At 41.3% G+C, this 27086-nt stretch overlaps 1 long non-coding RNA gene across 3 annotated transcripts in view; it reads left to right on the top strand.

Annotated features, from left to right (window-relative positions):
- Positions 1-22623, top strand: part of LOC136398934 (uncharacterized) — a 54581-nt gene extending 31958 nt beyond the window's left edge. Inside the window, exons 3-4 of one of the 3 annotated variants that reach the window (XR_010750070.1) lie at positions 18465-18751; positions 18944-22623. This is a non-coding gene — a long non-coding RNA (uncharacterized lncRNA). Of the gene's footprint in view, positions 1-1837; positions 2099-18464 lie in introns of all 3 variants that reach the window. The other 2 variants (XR_010750071.1, XR_010750069.1) reach the window with 2 other exon arrangements.
- The last annotated feature ends 4463 nt before the right edge of the window (positions 22624-27086 follow it).

Raw genomic sequence — 27086 nt, 5'->3', positions numbered from 1 at the left:
TAGAGCATTGACGCAGGACACTGAATTCCTGGGTTTGAAACCCCATAGTTACCGGCTTGAGTGCAGGCTCATCTGGATGGAGCGTGGGGTCACTGGCTTGGTCCAAAGGCTCTGCTAGAGCCCCCCAGTCAAAGCACATATGAGATGCAATCAATGAACAACTCAAGTTCCACACCTAGGGGTTGATGCTTTTCATTTCTGTCCCTTCCTCTCTCCCTCTTTCTCTTTTTCTCTCTCAAGAAAGGAGGAATAAAGGGATAGATTCAATATCTCTCAACTCTGAGGATATTAATAATCATGTTTTAAAATTTTTTATCATTCTCCATAGTTTGTTTATTTATTATATTTTTTGTTTTGTTATGTTGCTCATGTTAGAAGTTTTTCTCAGCTGCTTGGTGATCATTAGCTGCATAGAAATATGAAGAGTAGAATGTTAAGAAGCTGATTAACAATTCTGCTGGGTTTTGTTGACTGTGCTGCTCTGTAGAGCGATCTGGCCGAGCTCTTTCATTCGAGATATGTGGTGTCAGCCTCTTTTGGCCCTTGGACCATTCACATCCCCAGAGAAGACTCTTCGCATCGTCTGTGCAGAGAGAATCAACTTGGCTTTATTTACTCCCCATTTTTCAGAGAGTCCTTCACTGTCAACTCTGCTTCATGTCCCTCACTTGCAATCTCTCTTACCTTTTCTAAGAAAAAATATCTAGTTCTCTCCCTGGGCGACCTAATTGCTTCTGAAAAAGCCTTTGGACCTGTCCTGCTCTTGTCTACATCATCCTTGCCACACTTTGAGAACTGCTCAGCATGCCCAGTGCCTGGGTCAGGGAGCCTTCCAGGACTCAGGGAAGCCCTCTGGGACTCAGCAGATTGATTATAGGTTTTCCTGCTTTGATTGCTGGTTCATCTTTGTTGGGTCTTCTTTGTCAGTTACACCTTTCCTGTTGTCTAACTTCCAAATTGTTTTGCTGTCAACTTTTTTCCTATTATTTTTGTCTTTGTGATTTCAACTTTTTTAAGAAAAATTAATTCCATATTGTTTAAGTGAGGTTTCCTGAGGAAGACACAAATATGTGAGTTTACCATCTTTAATCAGAGATTTTCTGTGTTGCTATAAGGCAAAAGCAAGTGTGTCTGAAAACAGTAAGTTACGAGGAGTTTGCAAGGAACACTGGTGAAAAATTGCTGTCTTTTCATCAATACCATAGGTGTAGAGCTAATAATAAGGGTTTAACATGATTTTATTTCTTTTATTTTTTTGTATTTTTCTGAAGTGAGAAGCGAGGAGGCAGAGAGAGAGAGACTCTTGCACGCGCTTGCCTGGGATCCACCCAGCATGCCCAGTAGGGGGCAAGGCTTCGCCGATCTGGTGCCTTGCTTCATTGCAACCGCAGTCATTCTAGCATCTGAGGTGGAAGCCATGAAGCCATCCTCAGTGCACATGCCAACTTTGTTCTAATGGAGCCTTGGCTGTGGCAGGAAAAGAGAGATAGAGAGGAAGGAGAGGGGGAGGGTGGAGAATCAGATGGGCCCGTCTCCTGTGGCCCTGGCTGGGATTTAAATCTGGGACCTTAACATGCCAGATGCTCTACCACTGAGCCAGGTGGCCAGAGCTAACATCCTTTATCTCCATAACTTTGACAGCCTTCTTTTTCATTTAGGTAGAAAGGTAAGGTACATACAGGCCCAGGTTTGCCAGTGAGGTAACCTGAATGACAGACTCTCCCCAAATGAAAAATAAAAGTGCTGTGGACTCTGCCCCAGGCTCTGCATTAACCCGGACTTTGTTTTGGTATGTTCCTTCAGTGAAACCGCTGTGTTTTATCTCTTTTATTCCCAGTCTTCTAACCTATTATACAGGATGATGAGAGCCTGAAGGAACCCACATGTGAGGAAAAGGATGTCATCCCATTGTCTGCAAAGGTAGAAAAGGAAGATTTTGAGCAGGTCCAGAGTGCCAGTGCAGTGTGCTTCTACTTTCAAGAGTCTGGGAAAGGGAGCATTTCCAGCAGCTCAGAGGGAGAAGTCATTGACTCAGGACCATCAGTGCGTGCAGCCTGGGAAGCTGAGGCCCTTCCAGGGTGACTGACTGAAGTAGCAGGTGAGGAGTTGCCACGGACCAGCGCAGCTCCTAATAATGGTGCAGAATTAAGGAAACACACTTATCAAAACAAAAACGATGGGACTGGGAGGACTCTTCTAAATGCCTGGCAGTATCCAAGTGCCCATAGCCCCAGTTTGCTTTATTATATAGCCATATGGAAATCAAGGGCCTTGATACAAAGTTGTACATCTAAGGCTAAGACAGGAACTCTCCCAAGGCATAAAACAGGATGCATTAGTAAAATTTACCAACATCCGAAAACAAAGAGTCAGAGGAAGGGCATGTATATTATTGCTTCCAGCAACCCAAGGAAACAAGTGGAGTGGGTGCAAACAGTCAGCATCAAAGCCAAATATGGAGATGGAGGGGGGAGAACTTAGCCCCCTGCCAAGCCTCGAATCTATAATGGCTTTTTGCCATTAACGGTCCACAACATATCCCCCTTTTCTTTTTAATTTGTGTGCTGAGATTTGCACTCATCTGATTTTCTAGATTCCCAGATTCTAATTTTGAGGCAGACTGAAAAAATACAGAACAAACACAAAATTAGTATAGTTAATGCTAACAGATACCCAAACAAACATTCTAATACATTACAGTGATTAAAGCCTTTAAGCAAACTCTTGGCCAATACAACAAGAATCCATAAAAGAGTAGTGTCCTTAACATGTTCACCAAGTCCAAGTTGGTACCAACACCATTCCAAATTTCTGCAAATGCAACCCAACCCCAGTTCAGCCCATTAAAAGCTGTCACAGGAGCAGGAGTCCAGGAAACATCCAGGAGAAGTCCACATGGCATTGGAATTGCTGTCACACTTCCACACTGCAGCTAGCGTCAAAGTCCCAGTGACCGCTACTCCAGCTGGCAATGACTCAAGTAGACTGAAAAAGCCATTGCAGCACGCATGAAGATGGAGCTTCTGTTTTCTTTAAACTGGAAAGATGAACTCAGGGGGCCTTATACTGGAGCTTTACAGCCATGGGGTGGTGAGGAGAACCTTGGGACACTTAAGCTGGGTGGCAGAGGTAAATTTGTAAGTTGGCAAAAAAGGAAAAAGCTCTAAATTAGGAGTAGGTCCTCGCCTAAAATATGAGTGGGGCATTGAGGCAGGAGGAATAAAGGAAAACTATATATTAAACAAAGCAGCAGAAAATAGGACTATCAACACCCACAACAGAGATCTTCGAGGGAAGAATAAAAAGCCTGAATATTCAGGCAAGGACATAGTGAAGTGGCCCTTGTGTAAATGAGATCAGTTTACCTGTTACTTGGAAGAAATACCCTAGGCTCGTCCACAGTGTTGTAGATGGGGCCGACAGCCCTGGGCACCTTCAGCCTTCAGTGGCAAATCCCAGCATTCTGGGCAAGGTTAGGTCACAAGTGGCTGGAGCAGGGCTGGAAGAGACTGAACCCTCCCTTAGAGGAGCGAGGGGGCAGTTTACCTTCCAGTGTCCCTTTTCCCTCAGCAAAGGCATGTAAGCCTGGCAGGCTTCGGCTTAAATGACCATCATTTCCACTATTGAAGCAGGGCCCTGATGGAGTCCTATGAGGCCCTGTTGGGACGTTGGAGCCTTTTGAGGGTGTATGCCAAGAGCTAGTATTTCACCTGATCTCTTTTGGGCTTTTTCTGCCTCTTGGTACCTTAAAAGCCATGCTCAGAAGATCTTGCTGAGGGGTTTGAGGATCCCCATCCACTTATATAAACCTTTTTCATATATCTGGAGCTATTTGGAAAAAGACAAAACAGTGTTATTAGTTGGATCAAATAAAAGAGGGTAGAAGTTTGCAGGAGAAAAAGATTTGGCATCTCCTGTTCATCAGCATTCAAAAGAAAAAATTTTTTTAAAGTAAAAAGCATGATAAGGTAGACCCATAGGAGTTCCAGGATATGACTCCTTTTAAATTTTTTTAAATTGACCTTAAAATATTTGCTAGGTACACTTTAATACCTTGACTTTAAAGATTTTAAGAAATACCCATAATTCAAAAGGTTTGACAAAATACAGTAAATGCTTTTGCTACATATGCAGGAACATTGTCAGTTTTAATCATATCAAGAAGTCCAATAATAGAAAATGCATACAGACAATGAGCTATAACATGCATAGCAGCCTCTCCTGTCCTAGCAGAGGCTACCATAAATCCAGAATAAGTATCCACTGTAACGTGGACGTAGGACTGTTTGCCAAATGAAGGTATATGAGTAATATCCATTTACCAAAGTTGTCCTGGTAGGAGTCCTTGAGGGTTAACTCCAAATAGAGGGACAGATTATAGTATAGGACACATTGGACAGGATTTAACAATCTGCTGTGCTGCTTCCCGGGAAAGTTGAAACTGTTTACGCAGGGCTGCAGCATTCTGGTGATGAATAGTATGAAACTGAATTGCTTGATCTGTTATGGTTGCTCCAATAATTATCTTCTGGGTAGTTTGACCAACAAGGGCATTCCCTTGTGCTAAAGCTCCAGGGAGCATGGAGTGAGCTTGAGTATGTCCTATAAAACATGGAGCTCTATGTTGACATACAAGTCTTTGAAGAAGGAGAAATTGCTGAAATAGTTCATCAGCAGTTATCCCTAAGACAGCAGTCTCTATAGTGGAAACAACCATACGTAAATAGGATCAATTTGGCCTCTAAAATTTGCAAAAGCAATTTGCCGTTTAGTGGGTTTCCCAGAGCCATTGTTGTTGATCCTTTGAAAAAGGAACAATAATTTGAGGCTCAAAACCTATAAGCTGTAAGAGTCGCCTACACCCCTTGATAATCCGACAAGATCAAAATACAAAGATAAAACTTTTTTAGAAGTAACAGCCAAATCTATTCAGTAGGACCTGAAGCTTGCCACAATAGTTCCGTTGGAGTGTAACTTGAGGGACAAATTAGTAAGGCAATTGATTCTTCAGGATTTATGCATTTTAGTTGTGCTTGTTGCAAGGCCTTTTCTACAAGCTTTAAAGCTTGTTATCCTACCAGTGTAAGTAGCCGAGGAGAAGCTGGTTCAGCTGAGCCTCTAAGAATATCAAAAAGCGGCTTCAGTTCTCCAGTAGTTAATTTCAAGGAAGGTCTAAGTCAATTAATGTCTCCTAACAGTTTCTGGAAATTATTCAAAGTTTGCAAATGATCTGTCCTGATTTCTATTTTTCTGTGGGCGAATTTGTTGTCCCTCAATAATTTGTCCTAAATAAGAAAAAGGTAAAGATTGCTGTACTTTTTCAGGAGCTATATAAAGTCCTGATTCTTTCAAAGAATATTCTAGTTGTTGCAAAATAGTCAACACAGTGTCTTTATCTGGATGAGCAATAAGAATATTATCAGTATAGTGAATTATGTATGCCTAGGGTGCTGCCTAACAGGGTAGGACTGTTAACCATACCTTGAGGCAAAACTCTCTACTGGTATTGCTCCATGGGAGCCTAGAAGTTAAATGAAGGAACACTGAATGCAAAAATCTTGCAATCATGTGGGTTTAAAGGAATAGTAAAAAAGCAATCCTTCAAGTCAATAATTACAAGGTGAAAATTCCATGGAATGGCAGTAGGAGAAGGGAGTCCTAGCTGGAGAGGACCCATAATTTCCATAGTCTTATTTATTACTCTAAAATCTTGTAATAGCCTCCAGTTTCCTGATTTCTTTTTAATGACAAATACAGGCGTATTCCATGGACTGTTAGATGGTTCAATGTGCCCAAGCTGTAACTGCTCTTGTACCAATTGAGCCTTAAGTTTCTCCTGAGAGAAGGGCCATTGGTCTACCCATACAAGATTATCTGATTTCTAAGTAATTGAGTCTGCACAATGCATTATTGGGGTAGCAGGAGCTACCAAGAGCCCTATGCTAAATTTTGCTATCCTAATCCATACCTTCTGGTATTGGATGCCACTTCTATGGGGGTGAGAATTCCCCGCTGTTCTTTTCCCTAGTCCCTTAGTGGGCAAAAAATTTCTGATCAAGCATTTGAATGCTAACTAAACTAATTAGGACTGACAAGCAACACTCTCATATTTTTCAAAACGTCTCTACCCCACAAATTAACTGGCAATCCAGGGAGCACATAAGGCTGAAAAAATCCAGAATGACCTTTATCTTCCCATTGTAAAAAACTAGAACTTTGTTGAGGGGATTTACTCTGCCCTATACCTTGTAGTTCTGTGGCTGCTGCATGAGTGGGCCAGGAAGGAGGCCAATGTAGCTTAGCAACAACAGATACATCAGCTCCAGTATCTAAAAGTCCTTTAAATTTACACTCTTGTATTGTTAGTTCCATTTCAGGGTGTTCCTGACCTATTTTTTTTTTAAATTTAATTGGCAAAAACAGAGGAGCCAAATTACTGGTTTCCTTGGGGACCCCTTTGCAGGATGTGGCCTGAGAAGTATAATTAGCATCCTTATACTATTCTTCTAAGTGCCTGAATTAGTCGTGAGACAAAGTCTTGAAATGACTTATTAGGGCCCTGCTTAATTTTGCTCAATTATTTTGTTTTGCCTGAGTATAACCTTACACATAAACAAGACAATTTATGCACAAAAAAACACAAGTATAACATAACTTTGGTTAATTCTAATACTTAAATTGCTATTTGGCTTCTAACTCTGAACACACCTCACAATGCACTAACCAAATCAGTAAGTCTTAAAGATCTACATTCTATTCTATTTAAATTTAAATGAGCACTCCTTAGAAGTTCTAAAAACATTTTATTTTTTCTAAATATTAGAGCCAGCATTTCCAATTTTTGCATGCAAAAAAACCTTGATTCAGGCCTTAAAAACAGACACATTTTGACAACATTAAACAAAGACTAAACAGAAACATGAATTAGACAACCCAGAGAGAAACCCGGGATTTCAGAGCACATCCAGATTAGAAAGATGCCTGCCTGATACTAGGGCATTTTCTGACAGAGGGACTGAAGGATATGACTAAACAAAATCTCCCCGAGAAAATGTGCTCTCAGCAGCTGCTGGGATATTTTCTATAGTTAGATCCAACACAGGTCCCCTGCCTCAATTTCCAAGCAAAGAATAAGAAAGAAACAAAATGATAGTTCAGAAGATCATAGTTAAAACATTAAAGAAAATCAGATCATGACAGAAAAAGCTATAACTTTCCTAATACCTGAATCTCCTATCCATTCTCAAATTCTGTAGTTGCTGTAACTGGCGGCTCAGGTTGACTATACTGAGATTTTTCTCCTACCTCAACAGCCACTTCATGAAAGTCCAACTTCCACAGCAAATAATCACCCCCAGAGAGACAAGCACAAGCAATCTCCTTCCAGTCATTTGGGGGAAGAGCCTTTGCACTAATAGTATCCGATAAACCAAGTGAAAAGGGGCAGTAGGCCCATACTGAACACAAGCAAGTTTAAGCTCTTTCAGAGTTCTAAAAGGTACAGGTTCATGTTCTTGCACTAATCTCCCTGTATCATCCTGTCTTTCTACAATAGGAAAACGGGTAAAGCCATTTATAGTTTCCCCTACATTTTGAGCCTGATCTATAGATTGTTGGAGAAGGGATTTCCCAGATTTTGAGCTATAGACTCTGCAATCAGCCCAATAAGGGAATGGAGGAGCAGAGAGAGGGTTGAATGTAGGAAGGAGCTGAGGGCACCAGAGGCCCCGCGGCTAAGGCAGCCATAGCCACAGGTTTTTCATCCCCCCTGTCATCCTCAGACTCCAAGTTATCCTCATATTCACATCCCTCTGTTTCCAGCTCACTCTGATACTCTTCAGACAATGATTTGTCTTCATATGGAAACATTTCTACATAAAGGTCCCTTATTTTTTACCCTATCTGTCCCATAATCTTTTACTCTCAACTACACTTTCCCCCAAAACTTTCTTTACTCACTGTGTGCACTTCACTTTGGGGAGTTCCGTCACCTTCCTTCAGTTTTGTTTCCTCATACTCAAGTCGTCTGTTTGGATGCCACTTGTGGACCCAGCGCAGCTCCTAATAATGGTGCAGAATGAAGGAAACACACTTGTCAAAACAAAAATGATGGGACCAGGAGGACTCCTCAAACTGCCTGGCAGTATCTGAGTGCCTCATAGCCCCAGTTTGCTTTATTATATAGCCATATGCAAATCAAGGACCTTGATACAAAGTTGTACATCCAAGGCTAAGACAGGAACTCTCCTAAGGCATAAAACAGGATGCATTAGTGAAATCTACCAACATCTGAAAACAAAGAGTCAGAGGAAGAGCATGTATATATATTGCTTCCAGCAACCCAAGGAAGCAAGTGGAGTGGGTGCAAATACTCAGCATCAAAGCCAAATATGGAGATGGAGGGGGGAGAACTTAGCCTTTTGCTAAGCCTCGAATCTACAATGGCTTTTTGCCATTTACAGTCCACAACAAGGAGCAAAGCGCCCATTCCCAAACTCTTTCTTGCACTGTTCAAGTTTTCCACAATACAGAGACCTTTTCTCTGGCTGCCAGTATGGAGGCTGTTGGAGCTCATTAGATTTTTGTAGTAGAAGCATCATCTGGTAGTTTGTCCAACTAAGTAGATGTTTTCTTAGCATATTAGGATGACAACACATGAAGGGGCATTCCAAAAGTGCTAGAATTAAGAATGAGACTAATTGGACACGCAGATAAATTTTCTTACATATTATACTGCTTTCTTGTATTTAGCCTTTGACATTTAATCTCAATTTTTGAGCAAGATTACACCCCTATTGCTATAGCATGGTTTTCAAGGTGGGAGAATGTCTACTTTCTGGTATTAAATATATCCAGGTTCATCTTATAAATTTCCTGTCTCAGACCTGGAGTCAACTAGTCTCCAAAGGTCTTTCACTTTCTTTTTGAGGGAGATGCTACTTAGAGATACAATCTAGGCAATAAGTACGTTAATTGCTATAGGGTTGAGTCAGTGTTTCTAGGTATTTTCAGTTACTGCATTTTAAAAAAGATTTATCTCAAGTTCAATACTACTATTTTCAAAAATATATTTAGAAAATAAAGTTTAACAGTATGAGGTTTTTACATATTGTATCAGTCTTACCTATCTCCTTTATGTCACAACAAAAAACTTATTTTCATTAATGTCAACATAATTACTCATGTGTAACCCCACTCCTCAAACAGCAGACATAGCATAGCAGCACCATGCCAACAATACATTAATAATAACAGTTGGATATTCTGCCTTTGTTTTTATTTATAGGGTGTATCTCACTAGGCACTCATGTTACAAAATACTGTATTTTAACATATGTTGAAGTAGTTTATCTCTGTGTAGCTAAGTAACACACTACAGACAGGTTCAGTTTTTTAAACTTCCTTTTAAAGTTAGGAGTTTCTTTTAAATTTTAATTTTAATAGTTATGTGAAATATTTACATGTTTCCCAAATAAATTTGTACAAGGAAGTATACTTAGAGAAGTCTGGCATCTACTCTCTCTGCTCCTTCACTTTGCTCCTTCTCCTCTCTAACAGGTAATCATCGCTTATGATTTCTCTTTTCACTCTTTCTTTTCTAATACGAGTATACAGAAGGTGGCAAAGTAGGTTTATAGTTAATTGTATAAAAATAATACAATAATTAGCAAATAATAATACAAAAATAAACTTTTATATACTCACAACTATTCACCTACTTTTGCCCCACCCTGCATATATAATATTAAATGTAAGCAAACATATTTGTATTTGTCTCTCTCTTGAGCTTTTAAGAAAAAATACAACTCATTTTTCTTCTTTGTTTTTGGCTTAAAAAATATAAACTGAGCCTGACCAGGCGGTGGCTCAGTGGATAGAGTGTCAGACTGGGATGTGGAGGACCCAGGTTTGAGACCCCAAGGTCGCCAGTTTGAGTGCAGGCTCATCTGGTTTGAGCAAAGCTCCTCAGCTTGGACCCAAGGTTGCTGGCTCGAGCAAGGGTGTCGGGAGCCGATCAACAACTGCTGGCTGACAAGGTCACAGTAGAAGAAGATCAAAAACTGCTGATTGACAAAGTCACAGCAGAGAAGACCAACGGCTGCAGGTTGATAAAGTCACCACAAAGGAAAGGCACAACGATACTTTCCCCTTTGACTTTTTGAATAATCTGGCCTTATATCCCCCCTTTTCTGGGTGTGTGCTATTATTTATGGCACAGGGATAATAGTACTGTGCTTTCCCTGTAGATTCGTAGTAATTTCTTTGGAAATGAGACAGAGGGTGTGAGTTCCACAGAAAAGCCTGTAAGCCCCTTGAACTGGGCTCATAAACATAAGAGGCTGGCTATGATATCCTTCATAAAGGGTTAAGTTTGTAGGAGAATTTTCTTCTTATTAATCATGTTAGAAAGAATAGATTGTGACTTGAGAATGGGTAGGAGGCAGTGGCTATGCACAGAGCACCTTTTGGCCTTCACTTAATTCATCATTTTTCCTCCCTAGCCTTTTCATGTGATAGAGTAGAGAAACTTTCCTTTCTTCTTGCTTACCTGACCTGCAGATGGTGGAACACTCTGAGAAGAATATAGTTAGAACTTAACTAGTGTGTGAATATAGTAAATAAATAAAATTTGACTAGACAATAGAATCTTAGGTAAGGTGTAGTGGAATGGCCCGTTGCGTGGCCTGGGATGGGAGCGCAGTCGGCAAGAAAAGAATGTTTTGCTAAGAGACTTGTTTTATGACTGAAGGCAGTTGCTGGGCTTTCTCAGTGAGACATTCTCATGAGATTTATGTACTTTCCAAGATTTTTCCTTCAGATAATGAGAGGAATGTGGGGGGATCTATAGAAGCAATAGCAATTAATGTCTTCTGAAATTATGTTGCTACTAAGCTATCTTGCAAGTTCACTCTATATATCTTTAAGTAAAAGTTACTCTTAATGTTATGTCAATTTCTTAATGGGCAAGCCTTTTGAAATCTTGTGAAAAAAATTAGGACACTGCATGAACTCAAGGCCATTTGCCTGAGCAAGCGGTGGTCCTTGGCTAGTCAATGATTTTGTCTGCTAATCTCTCTCTGCCCCTTGACTCACAACAACAGTAAAGTTGAGTTATTAGTTAGTACTAATCCTTTAAAAGCTTTTACCGATGTTGTTATCGCTATTCAAGTTATTTTATAATTGTACTTTGAGTGATTTGCCACCTGATTTGTAGTTTATAGATATAAATTAACTGTTATCTGGAACTATGTAAACATAGTGAATCAAAAGCAATGATTAATACCATGTAATTGTAACTTAGTGTGTGTGTATAAAAAGGAAGCTATACTAGCATTTGGCAGAGATGCCTGGCAGTAAATGCTAATGAGAGAATAAAGAGAAAGAAAAGAATTTGGCTCTCTCACTCGATTCGTGCCGATGCTGTCTCTTCCTGTGGGACCCCTGGATTCCCCCCGGGGCTGGACCCCGGCACAAGGGGTTACTTGGTCTGCTGAAGGCCCATGGTCAAGGCATATATGAGAAAGCAATCAATGAACAACTAACGTGTCTCAATCAAAAACTGATGATTGATGCTTCTCATCTCTCTCCATTCCTGTCTGTTTGTCCCTATCTATCCCTCTCTCTGACTCTCTGTCTCTGTAAAAAAAAAAAAAAAAAAGAACCAATACTCTAACTAACTGAGCTATCTGGCCAAAGCTAATTTTTATTTTAACTTAGTGCTTTTTTTTTTGTTCTTTTAAAGAAAATGTAGCCTACTTGAAGGTCAGAATGGTATGCTTCTATATTATCATCTAAAGCATTGCTGTCCAGTAGAAAACTTTTCTATATGATGAAAAATTTCTATGTTTGCATCTGTAGGACTGATGGCTACTGGGCATTGATGATGGCTAGTTGAAATTATGGGACTGAATTTTTAGTATTATTAATGTTTAAAAATTTAAGATTAAGATGAAATAGTCATATCTGGTTATTGGTTGCCATAGTTTCAGCAGAATTTTTGTTTTAAATCCACTTGAATTTTTTTTCTTAAGTATCTTATAGTGTAGGACCTGAGATTCACTTTCTCCATGTGCAAATCCTGTTTGATTTTCTACATACATGAGACCATTTAATAAAATGGCCATCTTTTTCTCACTACTCTGCAGTGCTACCGTTGTCATAAATTAAGTGACAGCTTCTTGACCCTTCTTTTTCATTGGTCTGTTTATCTGTTTTTTTGTCAATACCATTCTGTGTTAAATACAGGAGTTTTTAATATGTATCAAAATACAGTTGTGTAAGTTCTTCTACTGTGTTCTGCTACAGGATTTAGCTATATTTGACCCTTTGCATTTCTCTATTATACAATGACTTTGTCAGTTTGTAATGAAAACTGAGATCTGACTTTAATTGATATTACATTTAATCGGTAGAAAATCTGGGGCATTTTGACATATTTTATCTGGGTTTTTATTGATTCTATTAAAATTATGGGGCTTATTGACATAATGACCATATGTCTGTAAACATCTCTTACATTAACATGATGTATTCTTTTATTTATTTTCTTTCAATGTTTATGTGTCTTTGCATGAGTGTGTTTGTGGAGATACTGCACACCTTTCATTCCATATTTGATATTCTGATGGTATTTTAAATTTTTTATTTTATATTTTGTTTCTATTGCAGACATAAAAATATAAAACTAATTTTTATATTGACTTCGTATCCAATGTCCTGGCTAATTCATTTTAAAATCTCACATTTTTATATTGTAGTATGTTACATATACTATTATACCATCTCCTCATGTTAGTTTTATGTATCTATTTACTTTCTAGTCATAGTTTCTCATGTTATGGTTTGTGGCATTGTTGAGTTGAAATGAGTATAATAGATAGTCTGTTCTTATTCCTACTCTCAGAGGAACAGTTCTTAATATTTGATATAAATACATTATTTTATTTTTTTCTTAGAGACCCTTTATCAGAGTAAGGAAGTTTCATTCATGAATGGGTATTAAATTTAAATTTTTTTTTGCTGTTTGATGTGATATAAATTTACTTTTAATTTTAATTATGTATTTATATTATCCTTCTTCATTTTAGTGGATTTCCGTGTTTAACATTTTGGTTACAATTTTTAAAATTGTGTTTGTGATAGAAACTGGCTTGTAATATTTTTGTCAGGGTTTGTTACCAAGGTTGTAGTTATCTCATAAAGTAAGTTGAGAAGTATTATCCCTTTTTAAATTCTTTGTAAATTTTGTGTAAATTAGTGTTTGTTTTTCCATAAGTATTTAGAACAAAGAATGAAGCTTTATAGGACTATGGCATTCTTCAAGAAAATCTTTTTAATTATCAGTTCAATATGTACAATTTTTATAAAAATATACTTATCACAATTTCTGGTTATATCAGTTTGGTTAATAGTGTTTTCTCATAAATTTGTGCATTTAATCTAAATTTGATAAAGTATGGGTTTACTGTAATGCTGTAAATAACAGTGATATTTTTTACATTCTTTAGATTAATATTTGCTTTTTCTCTTGTTTCTGACATGTTTTACCATAAATGTATTAATTTTGTTAGTTTTTTTAATGAGTCATGTTTTGACCATTGGACAATATAAGATAAGTAAACTCTCAAGTAAAAAAATGGAAGTCAGAAAACAATAAAATGACTCTTCAAGGGGCTGAAGTAAAACATCTGAAATATAGAATTTTAATTAGAGCATTTAAAATTTATATTACAAAGTAAAAGGTAAGGATAGCTATGTTGATAGAATTTTAGGTGCTATAATATTTGAAATATAATAATATTTTTAAAGCCACAAATGTACTTCTTTGGTATTTGTACATTATTAAAATAATAAATTAGGCTTTAAAAAGTCATGGTTTGTTTGTTTTCAAACTCCTTTTAAGCGGCCCACTTTATTCCTTAAATAATTATATAATTATTGAAGAATTTATCACTGCTTGACAGTTCACATAAGAGATTCCCTACCAAGTAGGCATGGCATTTTTTCTTAGTGGAATATATTATATGTAGTGACAGGTGTCAGCAGCAGCTTTTAATGGCTAAATTTGTATTTGAGAATTTGAGACATGGTTATCTCGCCTTATATAGTGTGTCTGTTAAGTCATGGTGAACTTTTGAGCTGTCACAGGAAAGCAACAAAAGATGATAGAAATGTGAAATCTGCACCAAATGGAAGAAAATCCCTCCCAGTTTCTGTAGGATGATGTGGCAGCATGTGCGCATGCGCAGATGATGATGTAACACCATGTATACAGCGGAGCAGCCCACAGCCATGCCAGTCAAGATGTGCACGGTACAGAGGAAAGTTCAGTTTGTTCTGTGGCTCACTAAATTCGAATCCGTGACCAAGGTGTAATGTGAATATCGGTGCGTTTATAACGAAGCGCCACCACATAGGAATAACATTACTCAGTGGGATAAGCAGTTGAAGGAAACTGGCAGTTTGGTGGAGAAACCCCGTTCTGGTAGGCCATCAGTCAGTGATGAGTCTGTATAGGTTATACAAGATAGCTACCTAAGGAGCCCTAAAAAATCTGTGCGTGAGCCCACATTGAATTGCACTGAATAGGTATGAAACTGGGAGTTTTGCTTTTATTTGGTGCAGATTTCACATTTCTATCATCTTTTGTTGCTTTCCTATGACCAGTCAAAAGTGTACCATGACTTTATGGGCATACTGTATATACAACTTAATATATTAGACAAGATTTTTTTCATTTATAATAATGTCATGATGGTACTAATACTTAATTCTGCCCCCCCCCCCCTCCCAGAAAGATATTTAGAAATTTATCAAAATTTTAAAATGCTGTCTTGGAGCAGTACTCAATGTGAGAAAACAAATTTGGAGTACTTGTATTGCTTTTTTCTGTATTTTTTGTTACTGACAAACCAAAAGTTTGTTTAAGAAGATGTTTCTTACGGCTTTTCATTTGCGTTTATTAAATTTTCTCTACTATGAAAAAGTTTTCTCTTAATGCTGTTTAAAAATCTGAGAATAAAAATCTCTGATGCTGATTGTAATGTAATTCTTTTTCCTCACCACTCACTTGCTACTTAACTACTTTGAAAATGACTTTAGCCCTGGACAGCTGGCTCAGTGGATCAAGCATTGTCCTGGTGTGCCAAGGTCACAGGTTTGATACCCAGTCAGGGCACATATGAGAAGCAACCAGTGATGCCAAAACTAAATAGAACAATTAAGTGGAACAATTAGTTGATGCTTCTGTCTCTCCCATCATTTCTCTTCCTCTCTCTCAAATTAATGGGAATAAAAAGAAAAAAATTTACCCCTGACCATCTGGACTGCAGAGATTATCAACAATGTGATAATTATAAAATGCGTCATTTCTTCTGAATTTTATTTTCTTTGCTTTTAGTGGTGTCTGCCATTTGACACTTTAACTTTGTTGGAAGCTCTTCTTAACCACCACTTTCTTTTTCTTTTCTTTTGTATTTTTTTCTTAAATGAGAAACAGGGAGGCAGAGGGACAGATTCCTACATGTGCCCAACTGAGATCCACCTGGCATGCCCACTAAAAGGCAATGCTCTGCCCATCTGAGACGTTGCTTCATTGAAACCAGAGCCATTTTAATGCCTGAGGGCGGAGGCCACAGAGTCATTCTCAGTGCCCAGGCCAGTCTGGCTCCCATGGAACCTTCACTGTGGGAGGGGGAGAGAGAGAGGAGGAAAGGGGAAAGGGTGGAGAAGCAGATGAGTGCTCCTCTTGTGTGCTTTGGCAAGGAATCAAAACAGGGACATCTGCACGCTTGCTCGACGCACTACCACTGAGCCAACTGGCCAGGGCCCCCACTTCCTTTCTTATCTGATAAATCATTGCACTAATTTTTATTTGATGTGCCGTAATTAATTATGTATTTATATCTTACTTTCCATCTCAAACTGTTATCTCCTGGCTCCTTCTCCCTTCTTCTCCACTAAGATCTTACATTTCAGAAATTTTAGGCCCTGCATCCTGTGTGCTGTTTCTTTTATGCATACTTCATTCTCTCAGCTGACCTTTATGTGGTTAATCCCAATATGTCTGGTACCAGTCCTGCCCTTTTCTCCAAGTGCCAATCTCAAGTCTTTAGTAGCCTGTTAGTCTCCCATATGGTACCAGATATACCATGTCTAAAATCTAACTTTTTCTATAGGACAAATGTTTATTGAGTGTTGACTCTATTCTAGGTGCTGGACTTACCTTGTCAGATATACACATGTGTTTATAATTGTTTATCTCTGATGATGTCAGAAACAATTGACACATTAATGATTACTTTAATTGTGGCAGTGTTTTTGGTGTTGTGTGTTTGATGCATGCACAGAACATGAAGGGAAAATATGAAAGGCATGCCTAGGCTTATCTGGTGGAATCAAAGTTAGACCTTCTAGAGCAGAGATCATTTGATGAATTAGGCAAAGTTTTCTAGAGAGAAACTGTGGGAAGATTTTCCAAGCAGTGTGAGTAGCAAGTGTAAAGGTATAATCAACCGGGGTTATAACACATGTCCTGAGACCATGAGATGTCCCATATTACTGCAGCATAATACACCAGAGAGGGAACTGTGGAGGGGGCTGTGTGGTTACATAGAAAAGGCTTAGAATATAAATGCCTTGTACGTCATGTAAAAATGCTTTAGATTTCATGTGCCCAAAATTAGAACAAAACAAGAATTTTCAACAAGAAAGTAACAAGATTCTTTTGTTAATAAAAGTTTTCTTCAATTGAGAAAAGAGTTGTGCTGCAGGGAGTCGGTGTGTGGTGTGTGAGTCTAGAGTCTGAAAACTAGGACATTGTTGCTGCAATAGGTGAACCTCTGCCAGGGCAGCAGCTGTGGACATGGAACAGAAAAGGGGCATGTTCAGAAGCATGTCTTAAATTTAGAAATTTGTCAGCATTTAGGAGGATGATTAAGTGGCAAGATGTCTTCATTCTTGGTCATTGGTTCGAAGTGGTGAATACGAGGGTGGAGGGTCTGAGATGACTACTTTCCTATGAGTTCGTCTTAAGTGTTTATTAGTCCGCCAGGTGGTTATGCTCGAGGCTTTTGATATCACCTCTGTCTCTCGTTCTTTACAGGAAATAAACCATCATGTCTAGTTGTTCTTCCTTGAGCCTGTCTTTGAAACGGTGTCCCCTCAGTCCCCAGTGATTATGTCACTTGTTCGTATCGGTCATTTTGGCTTTCTCAGAGCCTGCTTTTATTGTTGTTTACAAGGAAGGCCTGTCCAAGATCACATAATTGCTTGTGTCCTCCTTCATGTACTTATACAACCATTAAATATTTTGATCAATGATTGTTTCTTTAATTCTTAGAAGTGGTCTGTATTTCACTAGAACCAATAAATAGAGTTAGGTAAGTAGCACAGTGATCAGCAGATTACCTTTGTCATTTTAGAGTTGATCAAGTTTTAAAAAGCTAGGTCTTCTTGTAGATATCTAGTATTTAATAAATCTTTTGGGATATACTCTATTTCCCCATGTATAAGATGCTCTCATGTACAAGATGCCCCTTAATTTTGGGGCCCGAAGTTTGAAAAAACATGTATTACATAAACTGTTTAAACTCAGATTTGATTCATCATAATATTTATACAATTCCTCATCACCGTCAACACTCTCATCTGTTAGCCGGTCCTCATCTGTGTCTGATGAAGAATCACTATCTCCATATATTGCCTCGTCTCAGTTCCATCTATGACATTTGAAATGCCACACTACTTAAATAGAAATCTACACCAACTGTATAAGATGCACCCAGTTTTTAGACCCCAAATTTTAAAATAAAAGTATGCATTTTATATGTGCGGAAATATGGTAAATGCTCTTTGGGGATTAGAAATATCAGATAGATTGTCAAGAAAATATAAGAAGGTTCTTGTTCTCTTCATTTGTATTTTTATCAATACCCATTTACATTACCAGCACTTATGATAACACACAATCAGACGCAAACGTTCCATTTTCTTTTTTTTGTCTTTTTCTGAAGCTGGAAACAGGGAGAGACAGTCAGACAGACTCCCGCATGCACCCGACCGGGATCCACCCGGCACGCCCACCAGGGGCGATGCTCTGCCCCTCCGGGGCGTCGCTCTGTTGCGACCAGAGCCACTCTAGTGCCTGGGGCAGAGGCCAAGGAGCCATCCCCAGCGCCCGGTCCATCTTTGCTCCAATGGAGCCTTGGCTGCGGGAGGGGAAGAGAGAGACAGAGAGGAAGGAGAGGGGGACGGGTGGAGAAGCAGATGGGTGCTTCGCCTGTGTGCCCTGGCCGGTAATCGAACCCGGGACTTCTGCATGCCAGGCCGACGCTCTACGACTGAGCCAACCGGCCAGGGCCTCCATTTTCTTATGTGTTCGTTATACCCTTCATGAATTTATGTATTTAGTACCAATAAGTTTCCTATTTATTAATTTAAATAATTTTATATTTTTATTTCAGAGAAGATGAGGGGGAGAGAGCTGGCAATGTGCTGGGACAACAATCCACACCAGCCGCGTTACACAAGCCTGTACTGTTGGTCCCTCCTCGCGCTGACTTTGTCCATCTCAGTGCTGATCGTGTTGCCCTTGGACATCAGGCGCACGGATTTCTGGGAATAGGAGGCGCATCACCTCATGAGCAGTACCTTCTCCCACCTTTCTGCTGTGCGCTGGCTCTCCGCTGCACCACTCCCGGCTGGCCTCCTGGAAGCCTGTACGATGTTCCACTGTGTGCACCAGCAGCGAGTGTGTAACTCCTAACACCCTTCTCAGCCTCCTCCCCTCGTCCTGTGCTCTTCCGCACCAGGTCCTCACATACTAGGAGGCCATCGCCAGATCAAGCCCCTTCTTTGGCCTTTGCTTCTTCAACTCACTTCTGCTGGTGCTGCAGCTGCTGTAAATGTGCTGGTCTTACCTCATTCTTCCCGTGGTCCACAGCTTCACAAAGGCCGGATGGAGAAGGACATTTGCATCCACGTGGAGGAGTTGGAATTTAGCAGGGGCAGATGGCTGAGAGCTAAGCAGCAGAAGAATGGAGGAGCTAAGTGGCCCCGGGAGGTCCCCACTGAAGGGAAGCTGGGTGCCTGGCCAATGGGCACAGGATGGGTAGTAGCTGGCTGAGGTCTGGCTTTGAGGGTTCCCTCAGTGCCTTGAATTTGTGGGGCTTATGGATTGGCAGCCCATGGGCCAGCTTCCCCCAGGGTGAGGAGGAGGGCTGATGACCTGTCTCCAGGTCCTTCCTTCACCCAATCCTCCCTCCTTCCCTCAGAGCTACTGGACAGAGCTGGAGGGTGGGCAGCAACAAGATGCTGAAACCCACCAGCGCCACCACCAGGAGCAGCCTGGGGACTGTGAGGAGTCCCAGTGAAACGGGACACAGCTACTACAAGTTGTTGCTTCTTGCTCCTCACCAATGTTTTTCAATCTCCCTTTCTCCCTCCCTCTTTCTTTCTTCCTCTTCCTTTCTCTATAGTCAATAAATTTTTAAAAATCATTTAAAAAATAATGAGGAAAGTCAATCAAGTATTAACATATTTATGCATATTTACATATATGGTGATAGGCTGGCAAGATGCACATCTTTATGCAAGTCTGGAGTTGCTGAGCTCAGAAATATTTTTTTTATTAGTATTACTCAACATTCTTTCATTTGGAAAAATGTACCAGAACCAAGCCAAGAAATATCAAGGCCCTGCTTCTAAGAGATAGGTTTAGTAGTAAGTAAGTGAAGAAGTTGGATCTGGTCATGGGTGAGGTTCAAATAACTTTTTTTATCAAAAGAGACAGTGACAGGGACAGATAGCGACAGACAGACAGGAAGGGAGGGAGATGAGAAGCATCAACTCAGTTGCAGCACTTAAGTTGTTCATTGATTGCTTTCTCGTATGTGCCTTGACCAGGGGCTACAGCTGAGTCAGTGACCCCTTGCTTTAGTTAGTGCCCTTGGGCTTCAAACCAGTGACTTTTGGGGTAATGTGTATGATCCCAGGTACAAGTCAGTGAACTTGTGATCAAGCTAGTGAGCCCAAATTCAAGCCAGTGACCTTGGGGTTTTGAAACTGGGTCCTTTACATCCCAGGCCAAGACTCTATCCACTGTGCCACTGCCTGGTCAGGCAGGATTCAAATAATGTGACAACTGGTTTTCTGCCAAAACGACCATTTTAAGTATGGAAAAATATACACTGAACGGTAGTTTACTATTTCTTGCATTTAAAACAAATAAAAACAATAAAAGAGGTACACAAACTAGATTGTGTTAGTTTTAAAATACTAATGAAAAAATATTAAATAATACCTGACAAAAATCAATAAAACTGTTAAAGATATTTCCCATGACAGCTTGCTGCCTTGGTTGTTTGGCACTTTTTCTGTTTGCGTTATGTGTTTGTGTACTGAAGTACCAAAGACGAGGAAAATAAAGTGTGGTTTTTCATCAAAGGTTTAATGAGTTTTATGAAATGAATAAATAAATATTACAAGCATAGTTTGGCAATGTTTTTCACCTATGGATGGAATGAACATTACTGTCAGTGCTTAGAATATGTTGTAGCACAGATAAATGTAAAATAGAGTATGGCATGTAAATTTGTGATTTAGACATTTGGTGGCTTGCCAGGTGACCATTGTGGAGTGCAAGTGCTATTTTAACAACCAGGTCACTGAATTCAACAAAAAAATAGGTATTGGTTCTGTCTAACCTACAGGTCCCCAAACTTTTTACACAGAGGGCCAGTTCACTGTCCCTCAGACCGTTGGAGGGCCGCCACATACAGTGCTCCTCTCACTGACCACCAATGAAAGAGGTGCCCTTTCCGAAAGTGCGGCAGGGGGCCGGATAAATGGCCTTGGGGCTGCATGCGGCCCGCAGGCCGTAGTTTGGGGACGCCTGGTCTAACCTGTGTGAACTGGCTTAATCCCACCATTGCATATAGTCACTCTCTTTCAAAGAGAGTTTTTTTAAATCATGAATAAAGCATCAGATGCCTTTACCACATACACTATAGCAAAAAGTGCTAATGTCCCCGTCCCTTACCTAGACCAATCAGCATCCTGCCAGACCTTTTTTGAAGCAATTTTTGACCAAGTTGCTCCTCCAACTCAAGTTCTCAATCTAGAGCAGTAGCAGTCCATGCTCCAGATTATTTTAGGAAGTAGCAGAGAGATCATCAGATTTAAATACACTCAAACAATAGAATAAGGACCTACCATGTGCCAAAACACTCTTAAGCTACTCAAGTCATTTTATAAACTTAAGAATTCTACTTATTTTTAGTTAAAAGCAAATTCAATGATTTAATGGGTAACTAGCTTAAGCCTGGACTGCAGGATAGCTATAAGCCTGAGTCAGAAGGCTGACTGGCTTGATTCAAGTTGTCAAGGGTACAGAAAGCACTGGGAAGCCCACACTCAGGCAAGGTTTTCATCTGCTTGGCTACTTACAACCGCCCACCTCTGCAGGCTCACACTCGCCCTAGGCCAGGAGCTGCCTTCCCAGAAGGAAAGGGACTGACTTGTTTTCCCCTCCCAGTCACCATCAAGGTCCCCGATGACTTTACTTGGTCCCAAGAAAGCATTTGCCAAAGCTCTCCCCACACGGAGTTCAGTGGAACTGAAGCACACCAACCAGCTAAAGACCTCACTTATATTCTCCTGCCTTTTAAATTTTATTTATTTATTTATTTATTACAGAGACAGAGAGTGAGTTAAAGAGAGGTATAGACAGGGACAGACAGACAGGAATGGGGAGAGATGAGAAGCATCAATCAATAGTTTTTCATTGTGTGTTGCAACACCTTAGTTGTTCATTGATTGCTTTCTCATATGTGCCTTGACCACAGGCCTTCAGCAGACTGAGTAACCCCTTGCTAGAGCCAGGGACCTTGGGTTCAAGCTGGTGGGCTTTTGCTCAAACCAGATGAGCCCGCACTCAAGCTGGCGACCTCGGGGTCTCAAACCTGGGTCCTCTGCATCCCAGTCCAACGCTCTATCCACTGCGCCACAGCCTGGTCAGGCTATTCTCCTGCCTTTTAAAGTGATGGGTGGTATCCCTCGGTGGCGATTTTTCCTGATCTCTCTCCTGCCACTGCGGGGTGTGGTTCCCTGCTTCCCTCATTCTCCACCATGAGGGGCCGTTTTCCTTCTCCCCTGCCCTCCACTGGGAAAAGTTTTCCCTTGCTTCTTCACTCGCCTGTGTCTGGGAGTCTCCAGTCATCAGAAATGACCCAAAGCTTTCTGGCTGTCAGTTTCTCTCCTGATTGCCCAAATTTAACGTGAACCTGCCTGGACACAGACACCAACATTACAATAATAATATCAATTTATGTAGTTAATTACGGAGGACATATCTGCTAATTATTCCAGCATAAGTTGCAGGTGCATCCCTAAAATGCAGAAATTGTTTTTGAAAGAGGCTTACTTAAAAAAGCAAATAGGAAAGCTGTTTAAAATTTAGAAGGCCCTGGCCATTAGGCTCAGTCAGTTAAGAGCATCGTCCAGAAACATAAAGTCCCAGGCTTGAGTCCTGCTCAGGGCACATGGGGGAAGAAGTCAATGAGTGCGTGCCCGCGTGGAACAGCAAATGAATGCTTTCTTCCTCCTCTCTTCTCTCTCTTCCTATCTCTCTCAAAAAATTAAAATAAAAAACTAAGCTCTTGCCAAATAGTTCAGTTGGTTGGAGTGTGTTTTTTTTTCTCAGGTGCCTGACTCTGAGTTAACTCCCTGGTTTCCTCACCACCTGCAAGTCCTTTTGCCCTCCTAGGGCCCAACAACTTTGTCCTAAGTCCTGCAAGCACCCCAAGGGGTTCTGCCCCCAACTACTGAAACCCCACACCCTTCTGTCCCCTGTTGGGCCACTCACCTCCCTACGAGATATTCCTGAGGGTGTCGCAGTCCTGGGCTTTAAAGAGAGGCACCTCCAGACAGGAGGTTTCTGGTGACTTCTAAGTGGAAAGGGGGAAGCGAGGGGGCAAATAAGCTAAAGCCTCAGGCTCCGGGAGGACGGGAGGGACCTCAGAAGCTTCTCTTACCTGTTTCCCTCCACCGTCCTGGTATAGAGTTCACTAGGCAGGCTTCCTCACCGCAGTCAGGGCAATGACTGCACCCACTGTGGAATGAGACCCGCCCCCTTCACACACACCCAGGTGCCGCCAACAATTATGGCCTTTTTCCTGATTTCAGATGAGTGGCCCAGTGCTCTGACAGGATCTCTACTACTGAGGTCCCCAGGCCTCCTAAGTGCACAGGACACCCTCTGTCAGAAGGAGCTTGAGGTAACAACAAAAGCATTTTCCCAGACTCTGCACACATGGTGCTTATGGAAAGCCAAGGGCAACAGCCTGACCTATAAGCTCTGGACACTTTAAGTCCCCCACCCCATCTATGCACCCAGCTGCAGAGGAGTAAGCTGAGGCCTTGGCTCCTGAAGCCCCCTCTGTATGTTATGTGGATAAAGAAAATCTTGGAGATTTCATTATGTTTCCTGAATGTTGAGTCTAGATCTATCCAAGGGATTTTTACTTGAGGTGGACCTGAGCTAATGAGGTGGGTCCTTCCCAAAGAGCAGGATAGCAGCAGCGCCCTCCTGCTGCTCGGGATGGAAGGAAGCAAAGAGGTGCTGTGTTGTGCACCGTCTGTGGAAGAACCAGAGTGCGGAGAGGTCTGTAGGAGCCATCGTCCCTGAACAGTAAGGGACATGATTCTGTGTCATTCTTCCAACTACATGAATAGGCTTCATGGAGGAACCCAGATGCCACAGGAGAACACAGCCAAGCCTGCTCAAATGTCTTCAAAATGGATTTTGAGCTCCCAGAACAGCGAACCCACTTCTGCCATAGCCAGACTTCGGACTTCCAGAAACTGAGAGATGAGTGGATATATTTTGAAGGCGGTGAGTTTGTGGTGATCTGTCATAGGGCAATAGACAGACAATAGGTAGTGCGATATTTCTGTGCCTCTGGAATCCAGCAGTGGTCAGAAGGTTGAAAAATTTAGAGAAAGTCTCGCTTGCCTTGTACAGGAGACTTGTACTTGGAGGATGCTGCGGAAAGAAGCGAGACCTGTGTCTCTGGAAGCTAGGGAAAGGGGATGCTTGCTATGCAGTGGCAAAAAGCTTAGTGGCCTAATCAGGCAGTGGTGCAGTGGATATAGCATTGGCCTGGGACGCTGAAGACCCTGGTGTGGAAACTGTAAGGTGGCTGGCTTGAGTCCTGGAGCCCTAGCGCTCCGGATCCGACTCACTGACGGTCACGCCGGTTGTCGGGAGTTACCTGGCGGCCGCTTTTATATCGTCCCTTCCCTTCCGCAGCAGCAAGGGAGCAGATTTAGAGGCGGTACGCGTGGCGCACTTCCAGACGGTTGCGGGCGCCGGCGGCATCCTGCGGGCGATCCTGGGGAGTTGGCGTTCCGCTTGTTTGCTGGAGATTGTATCGGCAGGAAGCTGGGGAGGTGTTCTGTGTGAGTCGGTGGGTTTGTGGCTGCCCGACTGGGTCGACCAGCACTGCCTGGTGCTCCTCCGTCAGGGATGACCGGTCAGCTGCAGGAAACACAGGGAAAGATAGCTCGTGCACTGACGCCCTCCGGTTTTTAGCCTGGGCTTTCGATCTTTATAATGGGCTCCCCACACACCTTGGTATTTTTTTTCCCCTTCTCTTTGCCTCCCTCTTCGGAGATGCTGAAGAACACCAGCCCTATGAGGTGGGCAGTATTTCGTGTTTGTTCCCGCGGTCTGTTGGTCAGAGGCACTTTTAAATTTTTCTAAGTCTGCATTCCAAGATGTGACTATAGATCAGCCTCACTCTCTGCCCCGTGTGGGAACGTCTATGGTGGCACGGCCCAAACGTGTTCCCATAGTTGTCTCCCTTATTTTTCCGAGGCCTGTTCCAGAGACCGGGACCTGCAGTGTCTGCGTAGAGGTCGGCGAGGATGAAGTGTGTGGGGAAGGTGGGCATGGGTGATTCTTGACCACCAGACTCAATGTCCCATTTTTCCCACATCCCCCTATGGAGCCCGGTCCGCAGCAGGCCATTCGGTGAGTGGGACGGTGCCGCCAAACGGGAACCGACCGCCTGTGGTCTTAACAGACGCGCGGTCAGTATAGACTCTGGGCCTGATAATGTTTTCTTGATGCCAAGCATAATCAGTGGGTTCTAGTGTTGGCAGCCTGGTCTTTCCATCTATTTTTCTGTAATGGTCTTATTATAAATATTAATTTTAATAGGGTGACATCAATAAATTAGGGAACATATATTCAAAGAAAACATGTCCAGGTTATCTTGTCATTCAATTCTGTTGCATACCCATCACCCAAAGTCAGATTGTCCTCCATCACCTTCTATCTAGTTTTCTTTGTGCCCCTCCACATTCCCCTCCTCCCCCTCCTCCTCCTCTCCCTCCTTCCCTCTCCCCGCCCCCCCAACCACCACTCTCTTGTCCATGTTGTAATGGTCTTAATATCTACTAATGCTAATGATTACAGCCCGAGTGAATGAGCTTTGGGATTATGGAATGCTATGTACATGGGTACAGGTGGTATTAAGTTACTATTATAATTACTACTAAGAGTTTAACACACACATATGGGAATTGATGCTTCCGGCTTCTCCCCTCTCTTGTCTCTCTTTCCCTCCCCTCTCTAAAATGAATGAATTATATTAAATTTTTTAAAATAAAAATGCAATAAAAGATGTTTTTTCTTTTTAGTTGGAAGATTTTCTGATGAGGCAAACAATAACAAGTAACTTTAATAAAAGGTGGGAAGATAAACATTTAAAAAGATATAAAATTCTCTTTTGATGTATGTATATAGATATTTTTTGCATATACACTCTTGGAAAAAGGATGTGTGATAAATTTATACATGCTTAAGACATGATTGTAAACACGTGATGGTAGGTGTTTTGAGCCTACAACAGTAACAATATTGGTTCTTGAAGAATGTTTTAGTGTATGCCAAAAAAAGACAGCAATCTAAATAATATCAGAATTACCCCTTCACGGTACTCATTTATTCAATGATGAGCTGCTGCTATACTATAGAGTTTGGATTGAAAATAAAGCAAATTTTTATTAATAGTTTTGTTTTATTTCACTGTTAAACTCAGAGCCAAGTATTTTCACAAAGTTGCAGGCATCAGTATAAAGCGCAGAAAATTGACTTATTTTTAGAAAAAATAAAGCTGTCACATGACATTTCTAATATGACTATTGAGGATGTGCGGGCCACTGGAAAATAAAAACAAAATCCAGTGCCTTTCATAAAAATGAGGACACTACAGTGTGTCCGTAAAGTCATGGTGCACTTTTGACCAGTCACAGGAAAGAAACAAAAGATAGAAATGTGAAATCTGCACCAAATAAAAGGAAAACCCTCCCAGTTTCTGTAGGATGATGCGACAGCATGTGCCCATGGGCAGATGACGTACCACCATGTATATAGAGGAGCAGCCCAAGGCCATGCCAGTCAAGTTGTGGACGGTACAGAGGAAAGTTCAATGTATTCTGTGACTTGCTCAACTTGAATCCGTGACCAAAGTGCAATGTGAATAGTGGTGCATTTATAACGAAGCACCACCACATAGGAATAACATTACTCGGTGGGATAAGCAGTTGAAGGAAACGGCAGTTTGGTGGAGAAACCCCGTTCTGGTAGGCCATCAGTCAGTGACGAGTCTGTAGAGGCTATACGGGATAGCTACCTAAGGAGCCCTAAAAAATCTGTGCGTGAGCCCACATTGAATTGCACTGAATAGGTATGAAACTGGGAGAGTTTTCCTTTTATTTGGTGCAGATTTCACTTTTCTATCATCTTTTGTTGCTCTCCTATGACCGGTGGCTGTACAGGGGTGGAAGAGACTGACCCCTGTGGAGAAACGAGGAGGCAGCCTACTTCCAGTGTCCCTTTTTTCCACAAGGAAATGGCCCTCACGGGGGCCACAGGCCTAAACAGGCTTTTTAGCTCAATGACATTCCACACTTGAATCAGGGCTCTGGTGGAATCTTATGATGTCCCTTAGGGGCATTGAGCCTTTCCGGGCAGCCTACAAGAGCTGGTATTTTGCCTGATCTATTTGGGCCCTGTCAGC

This window comes from Saccopteryx leptura, chromosome 3 (genome assembly GCF_036850995.1).
Source record: "Saccopteryx leptura isolate mSacLep1 chromosome 3, mSacLep1_pri_phased_curated, whole genome shotgun sequence".
In the NCBI taxonomy this organism is placed as follows: Eukaryota; Metazoa; Chordata; class Mammalia; order Chiroptera; family Emballonuridae; genus Saccopteryx; species Saccopteryx leptura.
Note: the sequence above shows the minus strand (reverse complement) of the source record. Positions and strands in the feature narration are given on the sequence as shown.